At 38.9% G+C, this 12,095-nt stretch overlaps 1 protein-coding gene across 4 annotated transcripts in view; it reads left to right on the top strand.

The window, feature by feature from the left end:
• The window catches only part of SLCO1A2 (solute carrier organic anion transporter family member 1A2), a 138,408-nt gene that overhangs the window by 76,885 nt on the left and 49,428 nt on the right, over positions 1-12,095 (top strand). The window contains exon 2 of one of the 4 annotated variants that reach the window (XM_025401669.1): positions 11,625-11,832. The exons of the other annotated variants lie outside the window; for them this stretch is intronic. The gene's annotated coding sequence lies outside the window, so the exon portion shown is untranslated. The remainder of the gene's footprint in view (positions 1-11,624; positions 11,833-12,095) is intronic. 4 annotated transcript variants of the gene reach the window in all.

The following is a 12,095-nucleotide window of genomic DNA, read 5'->3' as shown; positions in this document are numbered from 1 at the left end:
GAGTTTCAAGAGTCATGGGCAGATTCTTCTTAAGGTCTAAAGTGTTCTTATTCAAAGGTAAATAATTTTTGTCTAATTCAGAGGTTATTTAAGGATTATATACAATATGAGGTAAAAAGGACCAGGAAATAAGAGATGCAAAGAAAGTTATAAATATAAAGAGGTATTTTTTGGTAAGAAAGCTTAAAAGAAAAGTAATTTTATATGAGAAAGAATCTTGCATGATGAATTTTTGTCCTAAAATAAAATGACTCGTTGTTAAGAAAGAGAAATATTATGTCAAACTAGAAAGTCCAAGAATGTTGTGAATGGCCTGTGTAAGTTGTAATAAGATTAGTAAAACAAGAATTTATTAAAATGTTATGTGATTTAGTTGGCTACAATGAAAATAAATTATAATAAATAGTTTTTCTGAAAATTGAACTTTGATATTAAAAATACACTCATACAACACTAAATAATTGGTTAGAACATGATTTATTAAAAATGTTGAGTTAATCTTAATGCAAGAACTTAAAAATTTTTGAATTCTGTAATCTGTTTCTTTTTAAAATTATTTAGATTGATATCTCAGAACCTGTGCCCTGCTGCTTCAGTTTTTTCTCTTTTGAGAAGGCCTGGAATAGCAACTCTCTCCTTCAACTTTTTTTGACTCCTGTAACTTCTTCTTTTTGTTTTTGTTTTTTTCTGAGGCAGGGCCTCACTCTGTCCCCCATGCTGGAGTGCAGTGGCACCGTCTCAGCTCACTGTACCCTCAACCTCCCAGTCTCAAGAAATCCTCCCCTCAGCCTTCTGAGTAGCTGGAACTACAGGTGTGCACCACAAAGCCAAGCTTATTTATTTATTTATTTTTTGGTATTTTTTTATAGAGATGGAGTTTTGCATGTTGCCCAGGCTGGTCTTGAACACCTAGACTCAAATGATCTGTCTGCCTTAGTCTCCCAAAATGCTAGGATTATAGGCACAAGCCATGGTGTTCTGGCCTAACTTTTTAAGTTAATAGTTGAAACTAAGAAACAGAATTTTGAAATTGAAATATTGAATATTGAAAACAGGCAAATGAAAAATATTTTGGATCTGCTTTTGTCTGTATGTCTGTTATAGCTATATATTTATATGTGTCATGTATTAGTGATATTTCACTAACAGTATTTATGAAAGACCTCTAATCACTTGGCTAAAAGAAAAGTAAGTGCTTTTCAAACTGAAGGAAGCTACCTAAGATGCCTTTTAATTCCTATGACCTTAGTAGTTTTGGCTAAGACTAATTTGGTAAATTTAACCTAAAAATTACCTCCAGTAATTTAAAATCTTAAAGTCATGTTATGTTAAATTAAATAACCCCCATTATTTTCACTGGGAATCTGGGTTACTATGAGTTAAAATAGTAGGAGAGTAAATGGTGTTTTTGGTAAAATTTATAAAAATACAAATTTTTGTATTTTTTTGTATTTATAAATTTGTATTTATAAATTTGTATTTATAAAAATACAAATTCTTTGCTAAAGAATTTTTTTTCTAATTTAGAGACTAAGAGTTATTTTAATTAAAGATAAAAACATTATACAGATAAAACGAAATGAATAAAGAGAGAAATTAAAAGATGAATGATGAAAAACCTTGATTCCAGTCTGGCTATGTGGTTACCTATGGTAGGGAGCTGCAGCTGAGCTACATTCAATTACAAAAGGTAAAATTCATTAGAATTAGGGATGGATTAAGATCCTGGGTATTTGGCTCTCTAAATACATAAGGAGATGCAAACTAATAAGAAAAAAAAAGCAAAAATATTCAATCTCTTGGTTATTGTTATCTGTAATAGCTAAATAAATGTACAAGAATGCTGGGTTGATCCTTAAGGCTGGACCAGGCCCAGATGTGTGTCTGTCCCAGCTCAGGCCACCAGCCTCCAAGCTACCCACAGAAAGAAAAATTAAACCAGGGCAACAAAAGTCACCTCTGAGACCTGTGGTTACCAAGAAGATAGTCAATGTGTGGGAAGGGCAAAACCAAGTAACTATTAAAACCAGAGGGTATAATGCAAAGTAATTGTTCCATTTTGTAGATCGATATAATCAGGTTCTTGAGAAATCTTAACTACTTTAAGGAAAGAATCCTTTATTTTAAAGGCTACAAAACGAAAGAGCTTGTTTGGGTTGATGCAGGATTCACAAATCACGATTAAATTGCTGATGAGTATATGTGATCCAAACGTGTAGGAGGTTATTCCTAAGAGAGCAACCTGCCTAATTGACTGGATAATTGCTACTGTAAGGTCTGTTTACCCTGGAAATGGGACTTCCCAACCATTCCTATAAAATGCCAAGTGGAGCACCCCAGATGATGCAGTTGATATGCTTCATATTCAAGCCATCTGAAAGTGTATAACTGGGATATTCTCCCATTGAATATGACTAGTATCCAGGTCAGTGTCCTGTGACCTCTCTCCTCCCCTTTTCTCACTGTCCTGGAGTGGCACTGGCCTCTGAAGTAATTCTTTTTTGGTCTTGGGACTAGTTCAGGGGAAACTGGGTGGGGGAAGTCTCTCCTGCCCTAAGTGCAGTTGCACTGTATAGAACACTCCAAGGGCCAATGGTAATTCAGCACAGAAAGAGGGAGGGCCCCCAGGTCAGAAAGAGCTCCAGAGACCTCATGGCATTGTAGCGCAGGGTGGTGGGCCAAGGTTAGGACACTGCATAAAACAGGCAATCCCACTACCTCTACCTGCTCATGCCAGGAGAATCCATAACTACCTAGAGTGAGTAGGCATCTATTCAGCCTAGCAGTAGGATTGATGTCTGTCCATCCTGGAAGAGGGGCACTAGGTGATTCCCTCCCCTTCTGTTGTAAATACTGTAATTATCAGATAATTTAAGTTATTCTCATTTGTGACTGCATTTCTGGTTCAGGCCAGAGTCCTCTGGTATTAAAAAAAAAGACTGAGTCCTGTCCCTCTTTCTCTTCTCTTTCCCATAGATTCCCCCATCTTTCAAACTGTTTTGTATCTATTTCAAAGGAAGATATACCTGAGACTGAGTAATTTATAAAGAAAAAGGGGTTTAATGGACTCACAGTTCCACATGGCCGGGGAGGCCTCACAATCATGACGGAAGGCAAAGGAGGAGCAAAGGCATATCTTACATGGTGGCAGGCAAGAGAGCATGTGCAGGGGAACTGCCTTTTATAAAACCATTAGATCTTGTGAGACTTATTCGCTACCATGAGAAAAGACAGAAAAACTCACCCCCATGTTTCAATTACCTCCCACAAGTTTCCTCCCCTGACACATGGGGATTATGGGAGCTACAATTAAAGATGAAATGTTGGTGAGGACACAGCCCAACCATATAATTCTGCCCATGCCACTGCCAAATCTCATGTCCTCACATTTCAAAACCAATCATGCCTTTCCAACAGTCCCCCAAAGTCTTAACTCATTTCAGTATTAACACAAAAGTCCTAGCTTAGGAGCCAGTAGAATCAAAAGGAAGTTAGTTACTTCCCAGTTACAATGGGGGCACAGGCATTGAGTAAATACACCCATTCCAAATGTGAGAAATTGGCCAAAAAGAAGAAGATAGACGCCCCATGCAAATTTGAAATCAGTGGGCAGTCAAACCTTAAAACTCCAAAATGATTTCCTTTGACTGCATGTCTCACATCCAGGTCACACTGATGCAAGAGGTGGGTTCCCTTGGTCTTGGGAAGATCCACCCCTGGAACTTTGCAGGGTACAGTGCCCCTCTCCTGGCTGCTTTCACAGGCTGGTGTTGAGTGTTCTGTGGCTTTTCCAAGTGCGCAGTTCAAGCTGTTGATGGATCTGTCATTCTGGGATCTGGAGGATGGTGGCTCTCTTCTCATAGCTCCACCAGGCAGTTCCCCAGTGGAGACTCTGTGTGGGGGCTTCAACCCTACATTTCCCTTCCATTCTGTCCTAGCAGAGGTTCTCCATGAGGGTCCTACCTCTGCAGCACACCTCTGCCTGGACATCCAGATGTTTCCACACATCCTCTGAAATCTAGGCAGAGGTTCCCAAACCTCAATTCTTTACTTTTATGCACCTGCAGGACCAACCAAAGCTTGAAACTTGCACCCTCTGAAGCAATGGATTGAGTGTACATTGGCTCCTTCTGGGTCCCATGCCTGGGACCCAGAGCACCAAGTCCAAAGACTGCACAAGAAAACCATTTTTTATCCTCCTAGGCCTCTGGGCCTTTGATGGGAGGGGCTACTGTGAAGACCTATCACATGTCCTGGAGACATTTTCCCTACTGTCTAGGTGATTAACATTTGGCTTCTCATTACTTATGCAAGTTTCTGCAGCCAGCTTGAATTTCTCCTCAGAAAATGAGTTTTTCCTTTTTTATCACATCATCAATCTTCAAATTTTCCTTTTATGCTTTGCTTCCCTTTTAAACATAAGTTCCAATTTCAAACCATATCTTTGTGAATTAATAAAACTGAATGATTTTAAGAGCACCCACCTCTTGAAAGCTTTATTTTGAAATTTCTTTCACCAGATACCTTAAATTATGTCTCTTAAGTTCAAAGTTCCACTGATCTCTAGTGCAGGGGCAAAATGCTGTCAGTCTTTTTGCTAAAGCATAGCAAGAATCACCTTTGCTCCAGTTCCCAATAAGTTCCTCATCTCCATCTGTGACCACTTCAGCCTGGACTTTATTGTTCATATCATTATCAGCATTTTGGTCAAAGCCATTCAACAAGCCTCTAGGAAGTTTCAAACTTTCCCACATCTTCCTGTCTTCTGAGCCCTTCAAGCCTCTAGGAAGTTCCAGACTTTCCTACATTTTCCTATTTTCTTCTGAGCCCTCCATACTGTTCTAACCTCTGCCTATTACCCAGTTCCATAGTCACTTCCACATTTTTGGGTTATCTTTACAGCAGCACTCCACTCTCTATACCAATTTACTGCATTAGTCCATTTCATACTGCTGTGAAGAAATACCTGAGACTGGGTAATTTAGAAAGAAAAAGAGGTTTAATGAACTCACAGTTCCATATGCCTGGGGAAGCCTCACCATCATGGTGGGAGATGAAGGAGAAGCAAAGGCATGTCTTACATGGTGGCAAGAGAGCATGTGCCAGGGAACTGCCCTTTATAAAACCATCAGATCTTGTGAGACTTATTCACTATCACAGAACAGCATGGGAAAACCCACCCCCGTGATCCAATTACTTCCCACTGGGTCCCTCTCACAACATGTGGGGATTATGGGAGTTACTATTCAAGATGAGATTTTGGTGGGGACACAGCCAAACCATATCACATGGTAAATTTGAAGGTTAAGTGCTACATGGGCACTCCAGGTGACATTAATACCACAGAATCACAGCCTGATCAAATTTGCTGTCCTCATGGGTCTTACAGATGCTTAATAAAACATTGGGGTAATTAACAAAGAATAATGAGAAAGGCAAAAGGGAGTCAGAGGACTCACCCCAGAGGGTGATGAAAATATTTGGATGTTTCATAAAAAATGAAATAAATAAAATGAAAATCGATGGGGTTGAAACAAAGGTCATACAACACTATCAAAGGTTGGGTGGACCAAAGGGAACCCCTACTGGTCCCCCAACATTAAAAGGCCGCATACCTGTTTTCTGCATTTGCCCCAGATTGGGGAAATTGAAGAAACAGCAACAGGCAAAGGTTATAATGAAGGAGCTGACATTACCTGGGGTAATGCTGAGGTAAATTAAGATGAAGATTAAAAAAAGAGCCCAAGTCCCTTGGCTCAATATCCTGCTGGGAACTCAAATCACTTTTCACCAGAAAAAGTAAAATAGTCTGGGGGTAGAAAAGAAAAGTTCCTTGAACCAGAACATAGAAATGTACAGGTTGATAGGATTATGAAACTTGAGATGTCTGTACAGCCTGTGTGTCAGGTAATTTTAACTCCTTTACCTAAATGTCTTGTGAAAATTGGTATTGTATGTGATTGAGGGATGTTTCTCCTATCAAGTACTATGAAACTGAAGTCATGTAAATGTTCCCTTTGAAGAATGTTAATTGGACTCACTAAATGGAAACTAGTAAGGTTGCCTGAGCCTACAGAATGTATGGTAGAAGCTGAAGGGCTAGAGGGGAACAATTCTCCACTTCATATCCCCATGTGGAGCATTTATTAGGGCTTATGGTAAAAGACTGGGAGCACTTCCCAAAGACAAATACTGGACTAGAGAATTTCCCGTTGAGGGACATTTACGGCCTTGTTATGGAATGTTAACTGAAGCTACTCCTTTGCTAATGGAAATAATGGTGCCCCAAAGAGTTCCATAATAACTTAAAAATTGTTTATATAGGGTCTTGCTACCTGAGGATGCAAAGAGGAGATACTTATGAGCAGAGAGCATTCTTTTTCCCCTAGGGCTGACTCTAACTGTGAGGAGCTGCTAGATTCTACAGTGCCTGATAAACAGCTCTCATATGACAAGAACTGCTTAGCATGTGAATGGCAATTCAAGGTGAACAAAGGACATGTTGTTTGGAAGGCTGATGCTCTGGTTAAAGAGTCAAGGGAATCTTTTTCTTTTAAATTATTTATTCTTTAGAGCAATTGGGTGAAGTATGTTTTTATGAACAAATTTACCTTTCTCTCCAAGTTCTCCAAAATTTGGAAACCGTGAGTATTCTGGTTTTATCACAATATAGTTATTTGCATAAGTTTAGTAAGAGTCTTTTGTTTTAAAACAGGACAATTGGAGACACTGATTATTTTACCAAGCCTTTGACTAGAATAACATATTTTCAGGTAAATTTCCAGCAAAGCCAACTTAAAAAGAGCCTATATGGTCATTCAATTTCTTGCTGCACTTTATGCAAATAGTCAGGCCAAGTATAATAAGCCTAAAACTTATTTTTACACACAAATCCATCTTACTATAATTTGTCTTTAATAGAAAAGGAGGGCTAGAGAGAGAGAACATTTTTTTCAAAGGAGAAGTTTAACACTTGTTACTAGATTTCAGCCCCGACCTTTGTTTTTGAATGCAGATTGATTCATGAATGATTTCTTGGCTATAATAATCCTCTAAAGAATAGCAGATTATAGTTTTTCTTCATATTTTTAGTTGAATCCATAATGAAATAGCTTCTGTTTTCCATTGTGACACACAAATACTCTTTTGATTGTCAAAATATTAATGTTATTTATCTCTCCTTGATTTACTTCCAAGGAAATTGGAATCATGGTATTCTCAAGACTAGAGATACAAATCTCTCTTGTTTGGCATCCCACTGAGCCCGATCTGTTTTTCACTGTAAATGCCCTTCTGTTAAGACTATACAAGCACCCTCCCTCTAGGCCTAAGGACTGCTGTGGAAGAGGTGGATGTGAGAGATTGTAAGGGCTAGGTTTGAGGAAGTGAATTAGTTCAGATCATCCAAATCAAGGATGGATACACAGATGCCTAAACAGCTGGTAAAACAAAGTTTTTTGCCTACTGAGCTATTATGTGGCATCTTTTCATCCAGCCCAATCATAAAGAATGTCATGCTTTTTGTAGAATTAAAAGAAAATAACTACTGAGAGGATAAAGATACCTTGTGACAAAGCCTTCGGGATATAAGACTCCCAGTTATGAGTTATGCAGACAGATATGTATTTTTAAATTTTATTTTCATTTATTTATTTCTTTTTTGAGACTCACTCAGGGTCTCACTCTGTCACCCAGGCTGGAGCGTAGTGGCGCCATCATGGCTTACTGCAGCCTTGACCTTCTGGACTCAGATGATCCTCATACCTCAGCCTCCCAGGTAGCTGGCACTACAGGCATGCACCACCATACCTGGCTAGCTTTTTGTCTTTTTGTATTTTTTTAGAGACATGGTTTTGCAATGTTGCCCAGGCTGGTCTCAAAATCCTGGGACTATAGATGTGAGCCACGGTGCCCGGCCAGTATATATTAAAAAAATTTTTTTCAGAACAATGCTTATGTTTTGTGTAGTTAATTGCTGTAAGTCCATAACTAAAACCAAGATTATAGTAGCTCGATGCATAGAAGTTAAAGATAAGTCAGTTTTGTAACCTGGCCTTTGGTTTTTTGTTTGTTGGCTTTTTACTGAAAAAAATTAAGGGGTAATAAATGCTCGCCCATGTCCATTCCTATCTGGCTTAGAACATTTAATTTGCTATAAGTCTTTTGACTCTAAGTCTCTTGGCCATAGGGGGTCCCACCGAGGGACAGGATGGATCTCAAGCAGGCAGCCATGCCACCCCGACCATGGTATGAGCCGAAATAAAAATTTGGTAGATAGTGCTGTTGCCTCTGGCAAATCTTAGCTGGAAGAGGGAGAATATAAAGCAAAAATAAAATGCTGAGAACCCTAACCATCTGAATGGACCCTTTCTCTCAGCCAAAGGCATTCCAAAATTAATCTGAAAAGCAAATTTAGGCCATGATGGGAAGCGGGGTGGGTCAGACACGTTTCATTGTACCCTCCTCCCTTTTGGAGTTCAGCAAAAACCAGCCAGAACTAACATCAACACAGACTTTAAATCTGACAAGAAACATTTACATCTATTGTTTCTGAAGCTTGCTACCTAGAGGCTTTATCTGCATGATAGAACCTTGGTCCCCACAAGCCCTTAATATAACCCAGATATTACTTTTTATTGATAATAACTCTTCCAACCACTTGCCAATCAGCACATTTTAAAACTTCAAAACTACCTATGACCTGGAACCCCCTGCTTCGAGTTGTCCTGCCCTTCCAGATTGAACTGATGTAAATCTCACAGTACTGACTGATATATTATGTCTCCCTAAAGTGTATAAAAGCAAGCTGTACCCTGACCATCTTGGGCACATGTTGTCAGGACTTCCTGAGGCTGTGTTGTGGCCACATCCTTAACCTTGGCAAAATAAACTTTCTAAATTGATTGAGAACTGTCTCAGATACTTTTGAGTTCACAGGCATCAGCCAATCCAAATTTGCTAGTGCCTTGCTCTTGGACTTTCCAGTCTTTGGAACTATGATAATTAAATTTCTGTTGTTTATAACCCACTCAGCTTAGGGTATTTTGTTGTAGCAGCCCAGATGGATGAAAACACTATATTTAATCTTATTCAATTTCATTTTACTCTCAGCTCTGATTTCTTGAAGATGTTTTTGATACTTACTCTGTCATTAATTCAATAAACTTGTATTGGGTGCCTGCTATTTGTCAGGCACTTAATAAGCACCAGAGTCACAAGGGTAAATAACATATGGCTCCTGTCTCTGACTTGTTCACAGAATAATGAGAGAGGAACTTACAGACATATAAATAAAGAGGAACTTATATAAATGAAGTGCACTGTAATAGAGGTTGTAACGGAGTTAGGCACACAGTAGGGTGGGAAGATAAAGAGTGAATGAATGGTTAGGGCTTAACTGGGGAGCACAGAGGCAAAAGAGGCTTCACAATAGAAGTAATAAAATACCTGATTCTTGAAAATGAATTATATATTTACCAGATGAACAAAGGGAAAAAAGGCATTATAACTGGAGGAATATTATATAAAAGCACGGAACTATAAAATGGCATGGTTAATTAACACAGCTAGAAGTGGAACATTGTGTCTAAGGACAAGCAACAGGAGATGATACTGAAATATAGATGAGACTTTGTTTACTATCTTAAAAATCAGAGATTTTTGTTTATGGGAATTACTGAAAAGTTTTAAGAAGTAGAATCACATGCTAACTATGTATTTTATTAATTCATTTAACAAAAAAAATTACGATCCCAATTATTGGAGGTGGCATGTGAAAGAGAGGTTGGAGGTACACAAGGCTAGAGGAGACTAAATAGGATTTCAATTGTCTGAGCTAAACTGTTCATACATATGAGAGGTTTCATCATACGTGTGGTAGTTAAAGGCATGGATGGGCATGAGATGTCCTAAAGAGAGCATGCATAGCAAAAGGGTAGGGAATACAAGACAGAGGCTTGAAAGTGTTGACCAAATAAGAGAAGACTGAGTAGAAAGAATCTAGCAGTTAGTCAGAGATACAGGTATGCATGGGGGAGGGAATTTCAGGAGGAAAAGAGAGATCAACCGTATCAAATGACTGAGAGTCGCAGTAAGCTGATAATTCAGACATAGTTTGTGGATTTGGGATATATGGGAATAAGGAAGTTGTTTATGACCTTTTATGGAGGTAATTTCAAGAAATACCAGGCTATAGCAGACTATAGGGCGAATGGAAGGTTAAATGGTACAGACAATGAGTCTAGACTATTCTTCTAAACAGCTTTGTGGTAGCTAGAGTAGCTATCCATCAAGGCTGAGGGAACTTTTTTTTTTTTTTCCCTCAAAAGACAAGAATTATCTTGGCTATCTTAATAAGCTAGTGGGGAAAGAAGCAATCAAGCAATAGAGTGTGAGGTTGAAAATAGAGAGAAAAGGCTGGGTGCAGTGGCTCCTGCCTATAATTCCAGTACTTTGAGAGGCCAAGGTGGGTGGATCACCTCAGGTCAGGAGTTCAAGATCAGCCTGGCCAACATGGTGAAACCCTGTCTCTACTGAAAAAACAAAAGCTAGCTGGTCATGGTGGCACACACTTGTAGCCCCAGCTACTTGGGAGCCTGAGGTGGGAAAATTGCTTGAACCTGGGAGGTGGAGGTTGCAGTCAGCCAAGATTATGCCACTGCGCTCCAGCCAGGGTGACAGAGTAAGACTGTCTCAAAGAAGTAAAAAATAAGTAAATAAAAAGTGAGATAAAAGAGCGATATGCATGAATTAGAATCTCAGAAATGGGAAGAATGGATTCAACAGCAAGATTGGAGGGATTTTATTGTACAAGAAAGGGACACCAATCTTTCTAAAGACATAGGCAAATTAGAGAAGGTAGGGACAGAGGTAAGTTTGCAGGTGAAGTTGCTGATATCATTTACTGGGCATAAAGAAAGAGCATGTGACTGGGTTGGAGACTGAGAAACAGAAAAGGTTGTGAGTTAACTTGAAAGGAATATGTGAGGTAGAAAATAAGTTGTGTGATTGGCTTAAGACTGGAGGTGTGGAAGGTGGAAGGTGGAAGGTGTGAGAATATTAAGAATTTGAGCATGATAGCTAGATAGTAGGTCAAATGGTCTCCCAGGAAGCAAATGTCATCAGAAAATATCTTTAATACGACCAAGCAAAAATCCCTATGGCATGTGACTGAAGACTACCATTCAAGTTGACATAAATCTATAATTTGTTCATTTTGAAGTAGTAATTAATCTACCTAACTATAGTATTACCAGTATACAGTGCTCCTGTTTTAAAACCTCTTACTAAAAGCTATCTTTTTAAATTTAATAAACCTATCAGAATTTTAACCATTCATATTTTTAGTAAAACCATAGTAGCTCCTGGTGATTACAGTGGTTCTATCTGTGAACTCATCCCTGATGTTGTTATGGATTGCATCAACCTCACTGTTTCCTAGAACTATATCAATTCATAGGAAGTATGATTAATAAAACATATGGAAATTTATAGTATACATATTAGGCAGGCAATAAGAATAAACAGAAGCCAAGGGTCCATGTGAGCTGATTCTCCAAGGGTCAGGAAAGCTTCCCAAAATAAATGGAGTCTCATTTTTGTGTGGTCCTCCATTTCCACTGCAGCTGAGAAACCCTGAAAACACCCTGTCCTGGGCTTACATGCCTTAGACACAACTGGGATTGCTGAGCTCAAGGGTTGCAGAGCATGCTACTATGGGAAGAATGAGGACATAACTCAGGTTGTTTTGGATATTTCCTTCCTTGCTGAGAATGCAGAATGTTTCTGACCAAGAATTGCAAGCAAGAACAGGAAAGAGTGGGGTCGGCCAAGGTAATCTAGCTAGATAGTAGGTCAAATGGTCTCTCAGGATGAGAGACCCTGGGGCCCTCATTTTTTTGGCGCCCTACTGTTTTGCAGAGAGAACTTAAATGTATTTGAAATAATGTCTTTGTATAATTCTGCATTCTTTCTTTTCATTACAGTATATGTATGGGTTCTTTTGTACTTTAGATATCATTGTAGTTCTGAAGACCTGGTTAAATCATCAGCTATGTATTACTTAGAATGACTGTTTGTTTCTATGCATGTACCAG

This window comes from Theropithecus gelada, chromosome 11 (assembly GCF_003255815.1).
Source record: "Theropithecus gelada isolate Dixy chromosome 11, Tgel_1.0, whole genome shotgun sequence".
In the NCBI taxonomy this organism is placed as follows: domain Eukaryota; kingdom Metazoa; phylum Chordata; class Mammalia; order Primates; family Cercopithecidae; genus Theropithecus; species Theropithecus gelada.
The sequence above is the reverse complement of the archived record's forward strand: the minus strand, read 5'-3'. Positions and strand labels throughout refer to the sequence as shown.